General features: G+C 38.9%; 1 protein-coding gene and 1 long non-coding RNA gene across 26 annotated transcripts in view; one reads left to right on the forward strand and one right to left on the reverse strand.

Moving 5' to 3' along the window:
* Window positions 1–19,061, forward strand: part of TNRC6B (trinucleotide repeat containing adaptor 6B) — a 136,069-nt gene that overhangs the window by 68,523 nt on the left and 48,485 nt on the right. Inside the window, exon 1 of one of the 25 annotated variants that reach the window (XM_054064563.1) lies at window positions 18,436–18,650. The exons of the other annotated variants lie outside the window; for them this stretch is intronic. The gene's annotated coding sequence lies outside the window, so the exon portion shown is untranslated. Of the gene's footprint in view, window positions 1–18,435; window positions 18,651–19,061 lie in introns of those variants that run through there. 25 annotated transcript variants of the gene reach the window in all.
* LOC128851984 (uncharacterized) lies at window positions 14,509–18,220 on the reverse strand. Its single transcript, XR_008449561.1, has 3 exons — window positions 17,534–18,220; window positions 17,315–17,462; window positions 14,509–17,223 (listed from the first exon to the last, which is right to left on the reverse strand). It is a non-coding gene; the product is annotated as an uncharacterized LOC128851984 (long non-coding RNA).

The following is a 19,061-nucleotide window of genomic DNA, read 5'->3' on the forward strand; positions in this document are numbered from 1 at the left end:
CCCTTTCAGTTTCAAATATTTGAGTGTTTATGAGTCCCAGTTCCCGTCAGTTGTGGCTTCAGAGACATTCAAAGTAGGTGTCTGTCAGGTTTGTTGCACAAGTCTGGGCCGCTTTAGAGATCGACATTGTTGTGGCAGTTCTTGCTTTATTCATCTATTACAGCTGGTAATATGTTGTAATTGTATACTTCTTCCTAGCAGGTCTTCCAGAAATACTGTAATCATGGAGTGGTGAGTGGTGGAGTAGAGGCACTACCCAGTCACTACTTGAAGAGTGTTACGTTTTAGATCTTGGAATGTCCATGGGAGACCCGGCTGGAAGTGTTTCATTCTGAGCTGTTTTGCCCCCTCGTTTAAGTTGGTAGAGGTGGCTTCAGTTGTGGAATAATGTTTTCCTTCCTCTCTTTAACAAAGTGTTAGGAACAAGCTTATCAAAGAGCAGTTTCACTGAGGGTGATGTTTTCTGTGGTGCGCAATTATTTTTATTTTTTTTTACACTTTAGAAAAAGCATAGGAAAAAAACTGGTGACTCTTACTTAGTACACTCCCCCATTTAAGTCTGTCACATAAAAATTCTGCTTACTGACTACCTTAAGTCCAGCTTGTGCTTCCAGTGTAGCAGATGGATTTGATTAAAGCTGAAGATCTGATCTGTCACCTGAAATTTTGAATTTCAAATGCTATGTGGGTGACTGAATTCTGTATCTTTTACTGTAAGTATTTACACTTCTTCAATATAGCGGTTTCGTAAGAGAGACGTTTTGCACTAGCAAGTATGCGTAGAAGCATCAATAAGCTGACAAATTAGATTTGAGGTTCTAGTGTTTAAAGGGCTTTTCTTTCAGCAGGAAATAGTCTCCCACATCAGCTTATGCATTTTAACCTTCAACTTTATATAGCAGCAAAGAGTTGACCTGTCTTTGTGCAGAGCCACTTTTCTTAAAGAGGTAGAGAGAAGGTTTAGGTGAATAGAAGTGTGTTTTCTTTAGTGGAGCAGTGAATAGGTTGCATTGCTGTCATATATCATACACTGATCTAAAAAATGAAACTGTCCTGTTCCACACTTCTACAAAATTCATCAGTAGTAGATAGAAAGAGGTAGCTGTTAATTAAACATAGGAGGAGTCTTCAGATCTACTGTCAGCAGGGGTAAAAATAATTTTTGCTGCTGGAAACATGCAGAACTTACGTGAATCTGCATTCTGAATGCTTCAAGTGTTTTTGATGTAGCTATTTTCTCTGTTAGGACTGATATTGAAAGAGTCTATTTTTAACCACTCGAAGTAAAAAGTGGCTGTTACTCTGAAAGTTATAATTTCTTAAGTTTTGTGTGTTTCTTTGTGTCTTATGACATCATTGCTGAATATGAGAAATGTGTGGTTTTCATTAAAAATAAGCTATTAATCTTACATAATGCAGCGAGGCAAAAATTACCTGAGAGAAGTAAGCACTACTTGGATTGAGAGTTTACCAAGACATAGCAGCTTAATCTTGAAACTTTAGAAGTGTGTTAAGTGATAGATGTCACTTGCATCACTCTTTCCACCTTGGGTTTTCCCTTGTGAGTTTACATTTTTATTTTCTGTGTACCATTGTGGTGGAGCTCTTCTGTAATCTTTTTGGTGGCAGTTCAGAGCTTCTCTCATTTCAGATTCTTTTCTGGATTACTTCTTGCTATACAACTGATTTCACTCTTCCACAGCAGAAGAAGATAGTAGTACGTATCCGTAGCCACTTTGTATGTGGTTTGCAAGTTCCTGTCATTTTTGGAAGCAACTTTCTGATGTGAATTTCCATATTGTGAAAAAATCTAAACGTTCTGGAATATGGATATTACAGAGCTGACTTAGTTTAAAAGAGATAATTCTCCTTTTATAGTAATGTATAATTAATTTAAAAATAATTCTTTCTTTTGAATGGATGCAAGATTTTTCAAGTGAGACCTATATCCAGTCCCCAGATCAATTATTTATCATGATTTTTGAACCCTGAATTATCATGATAAGTTGCTCTGTTAAAAAGCAGTAGGTATTTAAATGGGATTGAAGTGAGAAATTGATCTGGTACCGTGTCTATGTATGACATAAGCAGCAAGTAAAATTTGTCACTGAAGCTGTAAATTTTTATTCTTGGAAAGAGACAAGGAGTAATAACCCTCAATCAAGATTTCAGAAATCTTCTGCACTCAATACAAGTAGGAAAAAATCTCAGATGAGTGACTGCTGAGGTTGGGCAGACATCAATTCTATGTAAATAACAGTATAGTTACAAGAAATTCTTTCCCTGGTGGGAGACCAGTGTTAGTTTAGGCAAGTGCCTGAGGAGACAGTGAATACTTTTCACTTAAACTTTCTAATATCTTTGCTTAAGAAATAAGGAAATTATTGTTTACTTACCACTTAGTAAGAGTTTTATGTCTAGACGAGGTGGTTCAATCTGTGCTTTTTTCCAGAAGGCATGACAGAAAGTTAACTTTTCAAAAATGCAGCTTGGGAACAGCGTGCACTATCGGGAGTATAAAAATGGATAAATCAAAAATGGCTATCAGTTTATTGAATGCAAGAGGTGGCAGTCATCTCTGCCCATTAATGAATCATTTCCTAGGTCATCTTCTGTTTCTGCCTCATAACTATTGTGGTTGGTTAATTTTAATTAGTTTGTTAAACAGGTATTATTTATGGCCTGCAGAATGCTGTTTTCCACACTTTACCTTTCCTTTTGGAATGAAAAAGCAGACATTTTGTATTTTCAAGTTACCACTATATGGGTATCTCCGGTTATCTGCACAGATTACAGGTAAGATGCCCTTCTGTATTTAGCAAAGGCTTATGTTTTCCCGTTTAAATTAGGAAGACAGGCGATTTAGGGTGAGGTATATTGTAATGCAGAGGCCACTACTTGTGATGAATTTGTTCCATGGATTCCAGTTTCTGCTTTAGTTTTTATTTTTAGCAAAAGCATACAAAGAAACAGAGTAATTCTAGTGTTAATTAAATTTATCCTCAGAGTTGTTTTTTAAAATGTGTTTATCATTATGCAGTCACAGTTTTCCATGACCTTACGAAGCTCCTGACTAAATTTGAAAATCCTTTCTGATAAAGCTTCCTACAGAGAACTGACAGCTGTCTCTACATTTCTAAACGTAGCTTGCAAAAAAACAAGTTACAAATATTAAAAACCAAACACCACCCCCCTACAAAAAAAAAACCAAAACAACAAAACCCCCACCATACAAACAAAAATCATTGAGATATTTACTTAGAAATTCTTAGGTTTTGGTATCATATCAGTTAATGGAAGCAAGTAGTTAAAAACACAAGGAGAAATTAGAAATTAAGGTGTTTGGGGTGCCACAAACTTTTAAATTGCAAGATGCTTCTACACTTACGTGCAAGTATTGTGTGCCAATACATTGTGCTTGTAGACATGAAAAAAGGGGCATGTTTTTTCTTTGTGTGGAAACTGATTTCTATTAGCTTTCTGAAGTGTACTGTACGTTTGCCTAGGAGATTCCTAAACCAGAAGGAATTTTCCTTGAAACATATTCAATCATAAAATATAGACCTGAAGAAATGGAATGTTGGCCTTTAGAATTATTGTTTATTAATTCATTCTTCACAAGGAAAGAAGGGTGCCCAGCTAATGTGATGTTAAGCATTCAGCAATTAATTATTCCTCAAAAACATAGCAGCAGTTTTTAAGTCTTAGATGTTTAGGCAAGTATGTGGCAATGCAGCTAGTAGTAGTGTGCGTTCGTTGTCTGTATCTTCCCCCCCCAGTGTTTTTGATAGTATCTTGGGCAAACAACAAGCCACTAGATTCCAGGGAATGTTGGTGTGACACTGTTAATTCAGGCCAACGATTTGAATGAAGAATTCACAATTGCAGATTGTCAAAAATAACATTCTGGATAATGAAGAGCACAAGTGATGTTTGTAGCTGCTGCGTGCCTTGGTGGGAGTATTTCGTTCTTTCTGCCATTTTGAGATCTTAGGTAATAATTTTCTTGGAATGCCAGATCAAAATGATCACATCCTCTTTATGTCCTCAAAACTCAAGGAATTATATGAGTAGACAAGTTTGGAGAGGCTTTGAATTTTTTGGCTGCTTAAGTAACATCATGAGGAAGGATTATTGGTTTCTTGTAGTTCAGAACAAGTCATGTCTTGCACTTGTGCTGTGGTGGCATTTTTGCTTTTCCCGTTTCCTACACATGGTTTTGTTACAATTCTCTAGTTTTCATTCTGTGTGCCAATGAATTATTTCAACTTGCATCTTAATCAGTTGCACAAGTCATGGCATGAAGTATTGAATTCTGATGTTTTGAATAATGTATTGATCTCACTTTTGAATGGAAAATGACTAATGAAAAAGATGACCAGCTGTTTGCAGTAAGAAGGGTGAGAAGCACGCATCTGGCAAACAAACGCTTCCGTACCAGGCTCTGCAAAGAATGTGTGCTTAACACATGCAACAGTTCTGCAAGAACCAAACACAGCCATTTTTCAGTGCCCCTGAGGTCTTGTTGCTTTAAAAGTAGATGTCAGGTCTAGCATATCTCTTTATTTTGAGCAAACTGCACTAGAATAGAGTTCTTTATTGATTGAAAGCATATCAAATTTCATAAGAAAACCCACGGTTTTCATTTATTCGTTTATGTTTTATGACTTTAAGTCTCATGTTTAGGCCTTTGGAATGTCTGTGGCACTGCAGCAAGATGAGGACTTAATGTGTTTGTGATTTACCTGGTTTCTTGAGCAGGGTCTGTGGTCTGTCATCCTCATTGAGGATCTAATGGTACTTGATCCCAGCCTGTCTGCCTTAACAACAGGTGCAAGCCACAGCACAAGAGGGCTTGGCCTGTTAACAGAACTGCTCACTTAACATCATCTATACATCTTACAAATCTCACTCCATCATAGGAACGTTGATGTGCATTTCATTCTCAAAGCTGCTTAAAGGAGGCAGCTGGTCACATTTATCAAAGTGATTCTTAGCAGTGTTTAAATCCCTCACACAAAAGGAGGGAGGAAGGTTGTGTTAGTTCATCTATTGTATAGAGCATATATTGCCTATCAACTTCAGCATGCATTTTAACAGGCCAGTGTTTTAATTACACACTTAAAGTGGTAAATGTATTTAAGGTTTTTTGTTGTTGTTGTTGTTGTTGTGAAACACCTGGCTTAAAATTTAATGCTGCTGTTTCACCACATTTTAGTTCTTCATCATCTGTAATTACCCTATAAGCAACAAATACTGAATAGCAGCCTTATAAAGTAGAGTGGTTTAATGATATAATAAATACTATATCTCTGTAGCTCTGACATGGCAAGTCCTGACTTTGTCATCTACAGTGGAGTCTTAATGACCTTGAGTACAACCACGATCTGTAACAGGATAGTTCAAATTCCTTCCTTCACATACGTACAGTTCTCCACTACCTATGGAACGTCTCTTAAAAATGTGAGAATATGGTGCAACCCAATTGTACATTTTGCATGGGATTATCCATTATACATAACCCTGGGTAAAAGCTAGGAATCAGCAACTTTGTATATGTAATAAAACTTTCTTGAGAACTGATGAAGTGCACTGAAAAATGCTTTTGACTGATCATTAAAACCAAAGCATAAACTTGGAAATACTGGATTGTAACAAAAGGATTCACATTATCTCTACTATCCCAGAGTTGGAGAATTACTTTTTGATTATTGGTTATGTCAGCAGTAGATCTGTTTGTCTGGAAACCACACACTGCTTAATGCTGTTTGCTGCTTAACACTGTTCTCATGAAGCTTCTGTGGCCACAAACTAGTAAAAGGTTGCTGCTCCCTCATGGGTTCCAGGGACACATTTCAGCAGTATTTTATCTTGAACTTGGTCATGCTTTGAAGTGGCAATGAGTTGATTAGGATCTTGAAGGTCTTTTTGTTGAAGATTGGGTGACCAGTTTAACCCATGAAAACTCAGCAACTTTTGGGCTGTTGATTTCCAAAGAGTGGGAGATGGAACACCAATTATTGAAGCCTAGCTGTTAAATCTTGACAGTCCTCTGTTGAAGACATAATGCTTGGATGATAACATAAACAATGTTAACTCGATGTTGATCCATGTTAGAGGGGGAAAAAATTGCCCTGTGTGATGAAAGGTATATATCAAATATGATACTGAATTGTTCTCTGGTTCTGTGCTAGAAGAGAACCTGGGATAAAATGACAGTAGTGGTAAGACCTTCAGATAAGACCAGAGAGTAAGTTTCTGCTGCCAGATTATCGCCTTTTGAAAGGGCTGAAAAAAAAAAAAGTCAATACTAGATCCAGTCATTTGTTTTGTAGCCAGAAGAAAAACTTAGTTTGTAAATTAAAACACAAAACAAAAACTTGTTTGTCATTCTGCCAACTTTGTGAGCCTTTACTGAGTCTTGTTATTTTGGTGGGAAGTAAAATTTGTGCTTGAGCTGTTCTAGAAAAACAAAAAAAACCTAAGGAGAGGTGCTGGGCTGAAATATGAATTACGCAATTTTTCTTTTGATTTTTTTTTAATTGACATTGCATGAACAAAGTCCACTTTTTAAGACAGAGGTCACTGCAAAGTGAATCTGCAAATGTTTTTAATGCAACTTGATTTGTTTTTTCTTGTGTAGAAAACAGTAATCTTTCTTCAGAACAAAAGAGTTTTTGTTATCATTGATGCCAGACTCTCAAACTGAAATTAAAAGAGAATTTTGCAGGAGTTCAGAGCTTGTCACCTTTGGGGTCTCTTCAGTCAGTTAACAGAAATCAAATATAAAAAAATAATGTCACTTCTGTCATTAAACTCTGCGAATGTAACAGCACAGTGAAGCAAATCAGCTTCACTGTGGTTTAGCATGGTTGACTTTCACACTGGAACTACAAGCGTTACATATTGGCATCTCATAATGGTCATTGGAAAGAGTAAAGAATTGTAAAGGAGTCGTGTTTGTGGCAGGCCAAGTGTGGACATGTTATATTGAGTTATAAGATCATTGAAGTACTTGATTACTACAATATATTTTGCTGAAAACATTCACTTTGGACTCATAAACATTCTTCTGAGAATGAATATTGAGTTCTTTAAATAGATATTTTGATTCTTTAATTGCTGGAGTACATGATTGAAAGCTAAAAAACTAGCTTACTGTAGTTTGTGGGTCTGAATTCATTTTTGAATTGTCTCTGCTTGTTAATTTTGTAAAAATACCAAAGAATATTACGCTTACACCTGCCTTCTTTAAGGAAATTTACTGGACAAGAAAACTAAAAAATCTCCAGAGAATTGTTTTCTGTGTTAGAAACCAAACTTGGTGTCTTGATGAGAATGCTGCCTGAAACTCAGCGTGATCTTTGCAGGACTGAGTATGACCCAGGTGTTATAGGAGCGAATTGGTAATCAAGGGCTGTACAGTTCACATCACAGTTGGGAGTATTAATTATGTCTTTGTTTCTAATGGAGTGCCCCTTAATGGCAAGAGCCATTTGTTGTCAGTCCTGATGACTTGTCCTCTGACTTTGAACGTAGGTTATTCATACTTTGCTTGGGTTTACTCATGTGCAGAATTAAGTTTTACATACTTCTTAGTGTTGTTGCAATGCTTAATTAATATTTATAAAGACCTTTGACATCCTGTGATGAAAGGAGCTGTGCAAGCAATGGTGGTATTATTTTATTAGTGAAAATTTAGGAGGAGTCAAGAGGATACTAGTTTTTAATTCAGAGTGAGTAATGGAGTCACTCTAACCTTGAGGAGGTCATGCAGCCTCTTGTTTTGTAACATATCCTGGGAAAGCTCTGTGTTGTGTGGCTGGTGTTATTAAATGTCATCTTCCCTCCCCCCAGTCAATTCTTGGGGGGGGGGGAAGTATACAACTTCACTGAGCTGCTAAACATAGCTGGTATTTCTTAAGGAAATACATCATTAGAAGTATCAGAGGGTGAGAAGTGAGTGAATGTAACAGTTGCATTTTAGAGTCAGCATGAGAACTCGAACATATTTTATCTAGTTACAAACCAGACTAAATTTTCCCTCTTGCAGATATCATTAAAGTTTAGGATATGCTGTGCTTAACTGCAACTTTTGCTATGACGGGACCATACATAATCTTTATTGCATTCTAAGAACTCGCTCACTAAGCCATGGTATTAAGCTGGTAAACAAGATTTTACTTCTGACTGAGTGCTGCCTGTATTTGAGCTTTGTGATTGCCAAGATTGATAACCAGCTCTTACAGCATCTCATAGTTGGCCATCATATAAACATACGTCTTGATCTCACACGGTTTTCCCCTCATCTGACAGGAGAAGGTTATGAATGTGCACTGTCATGAAAATTAAAATATACCAATGAGCTTTTGAAAAGTATACATCTGTTCCAGACTCAGCCAGCTAATCATTTGTCCAATTATATAAGGTGCAGTAGCTTTAAATTAAACCATTTGCCACACTTCGTGCATGCAGGTACAGGGTTTCAGGTTTGTATTTCATACAAGATGCTACATCTGCATTTTACTCGCTGCACAAACCACATAACTGTGATTTAAAACAAGGGGCTTTGAAACCAGTATCTTAAGTACTTAAGGAATCAACCTCCCCAGTGAAGTGTGAGGCATAGCTGGATGCAAGTGCTGGTTTGTGTGTGTGCAGTGTGGTGGATTCCGGTTGAAAGCACCCATATCTTTGTCTTGCTTTATTGCAGTCTGGTTGTACAGCTTGTTCCCAGGGGCTTTTTTACTTGCCTTATCCCTGCTTCACCTCTCAGTTCAGCTGGCATAAGGTTGAAGGGGAATAATGTTTCTCTCTGCTGAGGAGAAGCAATGGTTTGTAGTCTTCAAGAATAGCAATTATGAGGGAAAAAAATCTTGCCATTACCCTGGTTATGAGCCTTAATTTATGGAGCATGCTTAGTAGTAATGGAATATCATGGATTTGCCTGCCCGGCTCCAACTGAATATACTGAACACAAGCACATAGATTTGTTTGAAGAGACAGTAATTTGGCAAGATTGGTACATTATTTCCCAGACCTGCAAAATACGTTATTTATTTTTCCTGCTGCCTTTAATTTAGACTTTCTGATATGGATCATGACAGTCCTGAAACTGTACTGAATGAATTTCCTTACCTGTTAAAAATAAATATTCCCTTGGGCAATAACTGGAGTAGATAGTATAAAGCTTAAATACCTTTGCCAAGAAAATCTGAGCAAGCTGTAAGAGTTGGTTTTTTTAACGTATTAGAAGTTCAAGCAACCTTAACTTACTGGTTCTTCCAGCTTGGCCTACAGCGGATGAATAACAACTTTGTGTGGAAAACGTTGTTCTTAACTTCCCACTGATAAAATTAAATACATTCTTGCTTTAGTATTTTGATTTAGTATAATTAAAATAATTACTTAGTTTGATAAATATTATTTTCATTACTACTGTGCCCTGAAGCACTGTATATGGAAAATTTTACAGTATTATATGGATCTGGAGGTATGTAATGTACCTGTCAGGCTACTAATTAAGTTGTTTAAAGTGTTTCGGATTTTATAGCAAATGAATCTAGAGTATTTCTTTGGAAGCCAAATAAAAGTAAACAATCAGATCGCTTATAAAATGAAATATAAATTACACCATTCTGATGCTGTGAGGGTATCCTTATAATATCCCCAGGTAGGTGGAATTCCAAGCACCTCCTCATTCAGTAGGAGCTGCTTTTGAGCAGCATGCGTCTGTCTCGGCTGGTTGGTTGGATTCTTTATTCAGCAATTTAACTGTTGCTAAATAGAAGCTGCTTCACTCAGACTGTGTTGGGTTTGTATGGCCAGGTTTGTTTTGGTAGCAGAGGGTGGCTTCTGTGAGAAGCTGCTGGAAGCCTCCCTGACAGACCTGCTGATGGCCAAGGCTGAGCCCATCAGCAACAGCGGTAGCACCTTTGCAATAGCATATTTAAGAAGGGGGAAGACTGCTGTACAACAGCAGCTGAAGAGATGGGTTGAGAATATGTGAGAGAAATGGTTCTGCAGACACCAAGGTCAGTGAAGAAGGAGGCGGAGAAGGTGTTCCAGGTGCTGGAGCAGACGTTCCCCTGACAGCGTGTGGTGAAGACCATGGTGAAGCAGGCTGTCCCTCTGCAGCCCATGGAGGTCCACAGTGGGGCAGATATCCACCTGCAGCCTGAGGAATACCCCACACCAGAGCAGGTGGATGCCTGAAGGAGACTGTGACCCCGTGAGAAGACCACACTGGAGCAGGTTTGCTGACAGGACTTGTGACCTCCTAGAGACCTTACCAGATGGGACATTGTGTCTCAATGTTTTTATGACTGAAAACCACAAATATGAAAGTGGCGGCCATAATTGAGGAACTGTTACTGTTTGTTTTAAATGTAACTAGTTCTGTTGTCAAAGATTCTGTATGATCAAGTTTTTTACTGTTACGTGGCCTGTGCTGGTGCCACAAATAATGCTCTGTCAGAAAATATTTCATTTTATTACAATATATTATATTTCTTCAGTACTCTTCCTGAAATGTCACATTCTGACATTAAAACAAATGTCATAATTGTTGTGTACTGTGGCGTAGTTACCATAGCAAATAGATTCATTTCTTGGGAGTTTTTTAGTGTTAAAAAAATACTTCTGTTCTTGGCATTTAAGACAAAAGTTTGTAATCTAAGAAGGTACAGAGCTGCTGTTGTTAAACTTAAGTTTACACTGTAGCCAGGAGTTGGCATTTGCTTTTTAACTGCAGTCAGAAGATTAACAGTAAACAGGTCTTTTTATAACACTTCACACACACACCTACAAGAATTTGTTATTAAGGTGGTGGTAATGCTCATCAGCTTCACTTGGCATCTCCATTTGTAACCAGTTCAAAGCTCCAGTGAGGCACTGGTAAATCGGGCAGTTAGCTTTGAGCTTGACTGGCGGAGTTCATCTGGACTGCGAAGTGCAGCAATGTCTGATGCAGACACATGAAGTGGAGGGGTAGTTCATTTAGTGTTTCTGCCGCAGCTCTTCTGCAGAAGACACATCTGTAATTAGTTCCCTGCTCACTGGACCCCCAAGTACAGAAATAAGTCATTCATTCTACTCTAAGGTAAAACTTTTTTTTTTTAAAAAAAGTATTCCAGAGCTGGATTGCGAGAACTGGGCGTACAGAGCTGGTTGTCATAGAATCACTAAGTTGGACGAGACCGTAGAGATCTTATCATGAGCTCCAGCTGTACCAGCTGTACCACTACTCAATCATGTCCCCAAGCACCTCATCTACCCGCTTTTTAAACACCAGGGATGGGGACTCAGCTGCCTCACTGGGCAGCCCATGCCAGTGCTTGAGAACCCTTTCTGTGAAGAAATTTTTTCTATGTCCAATCAAAATTTCCTCTGACACAGCTTGATGCAATTCCCTCTATCTATCACCTCTATCACCTGTCACTTGGGAGAAGACACCAACACTCACTTCTATGCAACCTCCTTTTACGTAGTTGTAGAGAGCAATAAGGTCTTCCCTCAGCCTCCTCTTCTCCATGCTAAACAACCCCAGTTCCCTCAGCCACTCCTCTTAAGACTTGTGCTCCAGCCCCTTCACCGGTTTTGTGGCTCTTCTCTGGACATGCTCCAGAACCTCAGTGTCTTTCTTACAGTGAAGGGCTCAAAACTGAAAACAATATTTAAGGTGCAGTCTCACCAGTGCAAAGTACATGGGGAGAATCACTTCCTTGGTCCTGCTGGCCACACTGTTTCTGATATAAGCCAAGATGCCATTGGCCTTCTTAGCCTCCGAGCACACTGCTGGCTCACGTTCAGCCGCTGTCAACCAACACCCACAGGTCTTTCACTGCCAGGCAGCTTTCAAGCGATTCCTCCCCAAGCCTGTAGTGCTGCATGGGGTTTTTGTGTCCCAGGTGTAGGACTCTGCACTTGGCCTTGTTAAACCTTATCCCATAGGCCTCAGCCCATCAATCCAACCTGTTTAGATCCCTCTGCAGAGCCTCTCTACCCTCCAACAGATCAACGTGTCCTCCCAGTTCAGTGTCATCTGCAAACTTGCTAAGGGTACATTCAATCCCCTCATCCAGGTCATTGATAAAGATATTGAACAGGACTGGACGCAGCACCGAGCCCTGGGGAACACCTAGTCAGCTATGCAAAATCCACTGGCGTCTGGACCCTGGTGCCCTGTGGGAGTCAGTGCTGGGGCTGATAATGTTCAACATCTGCATTAATGACCTGGTCAATGGGATGTTAGGTACCCTTAGCATGTTTGCAGATGGTCCTAAATTGAGCCAAGTGTTTGATACCTCTGGAGGGTAAAAGATTACTGTTTAGGGGCAACTTGGTAGCCTAGAGAAAATAGTCTGAAACCTCTTGAAATTCAGCAAATATAAATGGAGAATACTATACCTGGGGTAAAATAACGCTGTGCTGTTGGATAGGTTAAGCATCCACTGGCAGAAAGCAGCTCTGCAGAAGAAAACCTGAAGGTCCTGACACAACAGCGTGTGAGTCAGTAGGGTGTCCTTGTTCTTAAGAAACCACCTGTGTGCAGGGCTGTATTAGCCAGTCTGTAGACAGTGGGTCAAGAGAAGTGATTCTTCTCCACTCAACACCTCTAAGTCCACTGTTGTCATACTCTGCCCAGTTCTGGCTCTCACACAGGTAAGACACTGACAAATTAAATGGCTTTTAAGATGATTAGTATCCTGGAGTGCATCTTACACAAGGAGAGGCTGAGAGAACTGAATTTGTTCGACCTTAGAAATAGAAGGCTAAGGGGATGATGTTACTGCTGTCCTAAGTTGCCTAATGAGAAGATATACAGAGATAGACTCTTCCTGGAGGTGATGCGCGATGATAGAACGAGATAGCAAATAGAAGCTGCAAAAAAGAAATTCTGATTAGGTAGTGGAGGAGGCAAATATGATGAGTATGGTAAAAAAATAAAAATGAAATAACCTCGCCACTGTGATGGTAGCATCCCTGTCCTTGGAGATACCCAAGAGCGTGTCTTAAGTCCTAAACAGGTTGCTTGATGATGGCTCTGCTTTGAGTGTGTGGTTAGACCAGACTCCAGGTGACTTCCAGAGGTCTCTTCAGTCAGAATTACTTGTGATTCTGGTGGTGACATCAGCAAGTGTATGGTGTGTGCAGTGCGGAAAGTATCTCTCAGTTCCAAAAGATTAATTGGTTTGAGAAGTAAAAATAAAGGGTAATTTAAAAACCAAACTGGATCAGACTGTTTAGGAAAAGGTCCTGTTTAACTTTTCTTCCATCAGTTTTAAAATGAAAGATTTTTTTTTCTCCTGACATACAAACAATTTGAGATTATAAAACAGGTAGATATTGCGTCTCTCAGTCTTTTCATACTAAGTAATACTGGCAAATACTTGTGTATACTGCACTTGCAGACTATTAAGCAATCCTTTAACTGACTTGTGGCACTTTTCCCAGATAGCCTGCATTCATTTCAAATCTGATGTGTGGGGAAGTAGGATTCTTGAAGTACTGCTGCATGTACAGCGAGGTGGGTAGAATATTCTTTTGGGATGATACTGTGGAAAGAAGTGTCTCACATGCAAAGGCAAGTGCAGCAGTAGCTCCTTCAGAGTGGTCAGATATTCAGAGTTTTGATATCCACACCTGTGCTCCCATAATTGCAGACATGAAAGGACTTCACTTAGTGGAGTCATAGAATCATGGAATCAGTGAGGTTGGAAAAAACTTCTAAGATCATCAAGTCCAACTGTCATTCCAACTCCACCATGCCTGCTAAACCATGTCCCAAAGTACATCATTTTTTGAACACCTTCAGGGATGGTGACTCCACCACTTCCCTGGGCAGCCTGTGCCAATGCTTCACCACTCCTTCAATAAATTTTTTCTCGTATCCAATCTGAACCTCCTCGGGCACAACTTGAGGCCATTTCCACTTGTCCTGTCATTTCCCACTTGGGAGAAGAGACCAGCACCCACCTCGCTGCCTTATTCAGGCATTTGTAGGCAGTAATAAGGTCTCCCCTCAGCTTTCTCTTCTCCAGACTGAACAAGCCCAGTTTCCTCAGCTGCTCCTCCTAAGATTTGTGCTCCAGACTCTTCACCAGCTTCATTGCCCTCCTCTGGACATGCACCAGAGAAATAGTTTGCCAGGTAGTCTGTATTCTTATCTGCTGAAGTTACAGCTTTAGCAAGAATTAGTGTTTGAAAGAGTATGTATTACCAGCTTAGATCATTTGTAGTGGAGCTGAAATCTCACCTGTATTCTTTCAGGAATGCTAGCTCTTCCCTTGTCAAAAAAATGACCTGTTTTTCTCTCTGTCTGTAGCAGAGGTGGGCTCTTTATTGAGTTTTGACTGTGGTAGCTGTTACCCATTTAGTGTTCCGTATTGCTTGTTGGGTATTCATTTCTCTATGGACTTTTTGTCTTTCAGAACCACAGAGATATTTTTCTTGTTAAACAGTTGTAGGTAGTAGAGCTTTCTATGCGTGTGAACAGCTTTTAGAGAAAAATAAGGTTGTGTGATAATCACAGAGAACCTTGAAGTCCTGAATTAGAACCATGTCTTGTTGAACAAATGCTCTGATAGAGTAAGTTACTGGGCATCTCAAGAGCTAAACTGTCGTTACTGAAATTTCTAACTGAGCTGATGAATATTTTGCATTTCTGGGGTTGTTTTTACCACGTTTCACAATTCTTTATACATGCTTTATCTGTGGTTTTGGCACGCATGAGTATGAAATAATAATTGTGGGACTGTAAGAGCTCTGCAGCATTTGAAGACTGAAGTCGGGCAGAAAACTTACTCAGTTCTTACATTGTAGAACTTTGCCCACAGCTGTCAGTTTTCCTAAAACTTTCCTTTGTATCACCTGTGGCAAACATTTGGAAACTTTAGATAATACGTGGAAGTAATTCTTTTAATGTATACAAATTAAACAGCTGGAAAGAGTAAATTATATAGGGAGTGCAAGCAAGAAATATGGACTACTATAAACATCAGTTCTTTTTTTTATTATTTACACAATGTAAAGTTTCTGTTGCGACAGGAGACTCTTAAAACCAACATTGACACCCACCCAAACAACTGCTGAAGTGTTGGGAACAAACCTCCTTATTTATGAGTATTTGTTGTATTGTGGGGCTTTTACTGTCCAGTTTTTTAAAGTAAACAGCCCTTTATGGTCAGAGTTGTTTTCTTTCTATGGTGCAATTCATTGTGCTTATCTATGTACAGAATACTCCACAAATAATTAATTTTGCTCTACAAACAAGTCTAATAGTGGTCTGTAAGGAGTCTTTCTTTAGAAAAGCATACTTTTAGCAAAGTCAGTATGCCAGTGTTCTAAAGTTCTTAAAATAAGCTTATTTTCTACAGCTACTTGAAATTACTGATGTTTTGCTGTGATAAAGGCGTATCAGTTGTTCCAGATATGCTGTTTAAAGCAAGCAAACTTCTTGCTGTGACGCTGTTCTGTTTTTCAGCCAAAGAGAAGAAAAAAGCGGATTACTCTAACTCCTTGATGAGCAATAATCTTTGGTCTTTTGAAAGTGCCGCTTTACAGAGCACTTTTAAAAACATGCTTTCTGAAATCGTTTCAGTTGTGAACAGTTTGTTGAGTGTGTATGAAATCCACAGCTTGCCTTGGCCAAGGATGTGTGTGACACTGTTGTGCTATGTACACACACATTACAAGTACGGAAGTTTTCATTTCCTACTCTTTTGAAGGACTGAATTCTGATACATTGATTTCACTGTTCAAAAAGCATGGGACAACCATCTTTTTACTAACTAGTCTGTTTTTAAACTACATTTTAATGTAGTAGTTTAAAAACTACTGTTTAATACAGTTTAAACTCACGTCGACATTGCAGTTGTTCAATAATGCTGTAAACATAAGTCTTATTTCAAGCAAACAAGTAATTTTTTTCACCTTGAAATTTTTATACTCCTGATCTCCAGGGCTGCTATTCTGATGGATCTTTTATTTCCTTCTAAATATCAGAATTCATTTGGCCTAAGATAATTTCTTACTGGTTTTTTTCAGTTCAGCCTAAAGACTGACTTCCTAAATGGCTGTTTCCTATTTCACCAGCTTTTGTGTGGCATACATCTGTCCAGTTGATGCATGCGAGCATTGCTTAACGAGAAAGGTTATGATATTGTACATTTTAACATTTTTTATAAAATGAGTTAATCCCTTTTTAAATCTTTTGATCAGCATGATAACTCTTTACATGACTTAGTCTAGTGGAAGTAATTTTACCTTTAGGAATTAGGATCTGTCACCCCGGGTTTATCACATGCTGTGCTATGTCTTGCTCCTGTTCGATGTTCTGTTTAAATGGGCTGGAACATACATGTGTGTTTAGATGTGTCATTCTCTTCTCATGCTGTTGAAATAATGGAGCATATCTGTTAAGTGGCATATGTAGAATGAAAGTAGAAGTAAAACTGTGAAGACTTCATCAATACTCCAGTAGTAGTGCATTTGATTTGCTTTGTTTTTAGTCTTCGTCATCCAGCTTCCTGTTATGATTTAAAAGCTTTCATCCACTGTAAGCATTTTAAGTAGTAGCCCCACCAGTATTCTTTGCTGGAGCAAGAAAGGCTTGCACCTCGAGGTGCAAGAACTCATTTGGGTGTTTGTGATATGCTTTTTCTTTACTGCTCATGACCGTTTGTTATAATCAGCCTATACTTTTTAGTGTATTTATACATAAACAGTTCTATGGTGGAGGGCTGTACCAGTAAAGCCCATTGCAACTACAAGACTTGCACAAGTGGAGGTGACAATGCTAGAGGCACATATACAGAGTATGGGATAAAGGACTAAATGCAGTCCAGAGGAAACTTCCTCCTTAATATATTAGACCACGTAGGAGATGGTTTCAAAAGGAAATTTGCTCACTTTTACTAGTAGATCTCTCTGTGATGCTGTTTTGTAAGAGTTTTAACTGGTTGTTGTGTGGAGAGGTGTTGCAATTCAATAAGGTGTATGTTCATTCAAATGCAACCAATTTACTATGTTCCTTTGAAAGATGATTACAACTTGCTGCTTATGGGTGCTACGTCTGGTGTTCATCTGATAATACTCAAAGGTCATTCCATTTACAAGATGGGGTGGAATGGTCCAGGTGAGTTTTTCTTAGTTGAATTTGCTTGCCGTCCAATCAGCTGAGTTCCAGAGAAAGCCCAAGCAAGGGAAGATCAGGGACAGAGGCTGAAGAAGACAAAGTGAAAGAAAATGATACCTACTTCTACAGTGGCAGCAGCAAGCTGTTGATGAAACAGCCCTGTTGAAGACAGCTTACTTTTCTCTAAGAGTTTTCATCCTTGCATAGATTGAGAGGAGCCTTTGCGTTGGAGGAAGGGTACATGTCCTTGAGCTTCTTATAAAGGTGTTTTGCAGCGCATCTGAGACACCAGTGTGTGATGCCTGTTCCTGCTGGTGTCCAGGCTCTGTAAGATATCAGAAGTTCATGATGCTGAGGAAACTCAGAAATGCAGAGACGTGAGATGCTTGTACTTACAGTTCAACAGAAATTCTTCCTTCAGATCTTGACCAAAGTTGGATGTCTTACTGTAGAATAAATTTCTGATTTCCTCCCTCAAGTTTTGAGTCTTTTCATCTATTTCTAAACAGTTAGAAATATGTCTGTGGTCTGATATTATGCATAACTAAAGGCCTATCTGTAAGAGAGAGTTAGTTAATTGTTCAGGTGTTGCCTCTGAGTGACACTGGTCTGTGCTTGCAAATCATTATCTCAAGTAAGTTGATGGCCTTTAGCTCTGACTAGTTATAGCTTAAGCCTTAGACAAAATTAGCGGTAGTTAATGTGACCTTGTAGCTGTAGAGATAGAAGCTGCTTCTGTTGAAGTGCTGCTGTGATCCTTCAAGTGTAGTTTTGGAATTGGATGAAGATACAGAAGTTGGCTAACAATTTGGAAGCAGGTTTTTAGATCATCCTACGCTCATTACAGTGCGGAGAACAGGGCACCCCTGTAGAAGTTCACAGTCACTTCTGTGTGTTACAGCACAGCTAAACCAACTTAACTGTACTGAAAGCAAGTGAACCTCAGGGTCAAGAGAGGGGAAGATGACTCGCAGCACTGGTATCTAGGCTGCATCTTCGTATGAGGAACTTCCAGACACGGTAACAACCGTTGTCCTGCAGCCCTGTGGAAGGGAACTGGGAGTTGCCTACACTAAGGTGCCACTCCAGAGTTTCTAGGAATTTTCGTTTCTTGCATTTTACTTCTATTTTTTTCTGCATTTTTAGTTTGAGGGTGACTTTGTAGGGTTGTGGGTGTTTTGTGTAGACTCATGCTCTGTGTGGTACTTTATCTCTACCTATCAAAGTGTGTTGCCGGCAGATAGTATGTGCTACGTCATCATTTCACCGTTCAGTTTACGATAGCAAGAACTCTGTACACAACTAATGCCATCTACCCACGCCTCGAGGCCATACATTGCAAGAATAAGTCTTCTAATTTAATCGTTTTCTGGAAAAATGAGTTTAGGATTTTGCAGGAAACTAACATTTTCCAGAATTGTTAAACTGTTTTGGGGGACAGCACACTTCTTGAATAACTGTTTTTTCTTTTTTTCCTGAAATGGCTACTGTTTTGATAACTTGGACTTCACAGGTATTTTCTGTTACTTTTATAGTTAACTAACTGAAGACCCTTCTTTTCCCCAAAATGATTCTTTTGTCTTAGCTGGAAGAGGTTGTTAAAAGGATTCTGGTAAGGCGTTGAGTGTACTGCATCACAGCTACCTGCTTTGCTTGGTTTAGATGGGTTTTTTTACAAATAAAATACAATTTTTACTTAGAACCAGTAGTTTTCTCTACATTTGTATGCAGTTAATATGTCTTATTTTAAATATGAAGAATTAAAATCTGTAATATATTTTTAAAATACTTTCCAATAATGTTGGTTCTAAGATTTTGTGGGAAATATTGAAGTGAAATCAGGTCATGTTTTTAAGATTGACACATGCTTTCTTGAAGAAAGCAAGAGTAAGAAGCTGAGTGCTGATTGCTGTTAGCAAACTTC

This window comes from Cuculus canorus, chromosome 1, assembly GCF_017976375.1.
Source record: "Cuculus canorus isolate bCucCan1 chromosome 1, bCucCan1.pri, whole genome shotgun sequence".
In the NCBI taxonomy this organism is placed as follows: Eukaryota; Metazoa; Chordata; class Aves; order Cuculiformes; family Cuculidae; genus Cuculus; species Cuculus canorus.